Genomic DNA, 3,029 nt, shown 5'->3' on the forward strand with positions numbered 1-3,029 from the left:
ATAAAGTAGCTTCTGAGAAAAACCAGTAGTATTCAGGCTGCATGCCCTTATTCCCTATGCCAGGCATCCTCTTCCTTTTTTAAATATTTATTTATTTATTTATTTATTATATGTGTGTGTGTGGCCAGCTCAGCCCACCAGTGGGCGGGGCTGCTGGCATGTGGTGCTGGGGGATTACTCTTACTCCTCCATTGCCTTGTCCTAAGTTATATACCTAGATTCACTTAAATATTTATTTATTTATTTATTTATTTAGAGACAGGTTCTCATTATGTAATTCTGATGCCTTGAACTCACTAAGTACTCCAGGCTGGCCTCGAATTCATGGCAATCTTCCTGCCTCTGTTTCCCAAGTTCTAGGATTCTACCACCATGCCTGGATTCTCTTCCTTTCTTTTTACTAAATGGACTGATTGTCACATTACTCCAGGGAATTAATGATGAACCTGACACATCGTGAGTTTCTTAATCAACCACTGTGTACCTGTTGCATGGTCCAGGCATGGTGTTAGGCACTGATGGTGACAACAGTCCTTGTCTTCCTAGTTCTGGAGTTAAGCTGTCTTGGTAGGATAGAGGAGACAGACAGGCAGAGGAAATTATAGAAGAGTGTGCCAGTATCCATGCATAGAATAGGTGTGTAGTCAGTTTTGGGGAATCAAGGATTGTGTCCCAACACTTTAATATCCCGAGGCCATACTGGATGAAGTCATACTGGATGTGGAAAACAGAAGTCAAAGGGGGAAAAAAGAAAACAGTGTACTAGGATATTGCTGGGAGCTGTGTACAGTGTCTCACTGGTGAGAAAGAACAAGGTGTCCAGCAACTAGTTCTCTTCTTTTGGTTTATTTATTTGTTTGTTTTTAAGACAAGATCTCATTATGTAATTTAGAGTGGTTTTGAACTATGTAGCCCAGGCTTGCCTCAAACTCATGATGATCCTCTGCCTCAGCCTCATGAGTGCTGGAGTTACAGGTGTACATCACTGTGCCTGGCTCAAAGTCCAGTTCTATTTAACAGGAATGAAAATTTCATGGAATGTAATGGCCAGATGGGCTGTGGTCAACAGGGAACACATACCTGCATCCACATAAGAACATGTTCATGACAGAGGAACTATAGCCACTTCATGAGAGGAGAGAGAAAGAGAAAGAGAGAGAGACAGATAGACAGACAGACAGACAGAGACAGAGACAGAGACAGAGACAGAGAGTCAGAGTCAGAGATACAGAGAGAGAGAGACAGAGACAGAGGCAGAGAGACAAAGACAAACACAGAGAATGAATATGATCAAGTGTTTAACCTTTGTAGGTTCTACAATCTGAGGTACAGGATCTCAGGATAAATCCTGAGAGGATTTCACTGACCTTCTTAGACCCAAAAGCTACAACTCTGGTTGCACAGGTCCTGCTTTACCTTGGTCTTAACCATCCAGCAGAAAAGTATAAAAACAAAATATAAGAAGTAAAGCCATGCTGTTATGTTGAGCTGCAGGGGACTCAGGTCAACAATTTCTGACCTTGCCAGTCAAGCAGAAGACCCAATACTATTATGGACTACTGGACTCTTTTAGAATATTTTGCTGAGTTTACACACCTATAATATTCAAATAACAGAACTTAACCAAAAAAGGGGATACAGATGAATGTCCATTTTGTATCTGTGTATTCAAAGTGGTTAGGATAGATATATAGTTACATTCTCTTAATGAATAGAGGGATTTGTTCTAATGGTGTTTGTACATAGGATATCAAGTCCACATCTTGTACAGCAATTAACCACTAGGAAGAATGTTTGCAGTGTGTTAATTATTGAAACTGTCCTACCAATTTGGTTTGAAACTATCTCATTGCTATTTGCTTCTCAATAAAATTATGGAAAAAAGATAAAATGAAAAAAAAAAGTTTTTAATCTTTGTAAAGATCAATGAGAAATTGCCAGAGGATTGGATTTTCATTGTTTTTATTATTACAAGGAACAAACTACCAGTTTTTTTTAAAAAATCCTCTACATGATGGGAACTGATAGGGTTTAATACACAAGGGCAAAGGAACTGGGTTACTAGGATCCAAGAAATAAGCTTGGAAACTGTGGCAACAAAGAAAATCACAGAGGGTGACTGAATTATTATGAGTTACATAAGAACAAGGGAGTGGTGTGAGAAATGGGCTTTAGCAAGGTTCGTGGATTGGGCAGCAGGATTAACAGTAGTACAACTCCCTGAGTCACAGTGCTAGGAAAGGAGAAAGCTTTAAGGAAAAAAATTCAGCTTGCAACAGAGTCAAGGCTGCCTGGGAGATCTGTAAGTAGAAAGAGCCAGGAAGCATCTGCACAGAGGTAAATTATAATTTATATACATTAGACTCCAAAAAATGCACAAAATGAAAAACTGCAGTCAAAACTCTTCAGAACACACCAAGAAGGAACAGTTGAGAGGTACTGCTCAGTCAGCTTTTCTTCCAGTGCCAGAATTAGTGATTCTCAACTTAATGTCAAACAAAATAGTTGGGTTGCATTTAAGGGCCATGAAAAACACAATGTATGTCTTTAAACACATGATGTTTAGGTCAGTGAGATATTACTTGAGCCTTAGGCCAACTGAAATTAAATAGAGTACTGTAGATTCATGGCATCTTGTCCCCTTTAGATTCAAACTCATGAATAATGGGCCTAGCTGATGAACTTGTTCATACTGTTTAAAGAATTTTTCATGGGCTGGGGAGATGGCTCAATGGAATAAGTGCTTCCCTGGCAAGCGCAAGGGCATGAGTTCAATCCCCAGTTCCACAAAAAAAAAAAAAAAAAAAAAAAAAAAAGAATTTTTCTAACCATACCCACTCTCATAACAATATATCATTGAATTCATATAAATGAAGAGGATATAACGAAACCCCACTGTATTTGGCTCTAGAGCTCAAGAAAAATACTTAAGACAGAGATATAAGCTTTTGACAAGATATGGGTGTCAGTCCTATAAAATGGGAAAACTTCAATGGCAAAATTTGAACTCTGTGCTACATTACCACAAA

Source organism: Octodon degus, unplaced genomic scaffold (genome assembly GCF_000260255.1).
Source record: "Octodon degus isolate 3935 unplaced genomic scaffold, OctDeg1.0 scaffold00147, whole genome shotgun sequence".
In the NCBI taxonomy this organism is placed as follows: domain Eukaryota; kingdom Metazoa; phylum Chordata; class Mammalia; order Rodentia; family Octodontidae; genus Octodon; species Octodon degus.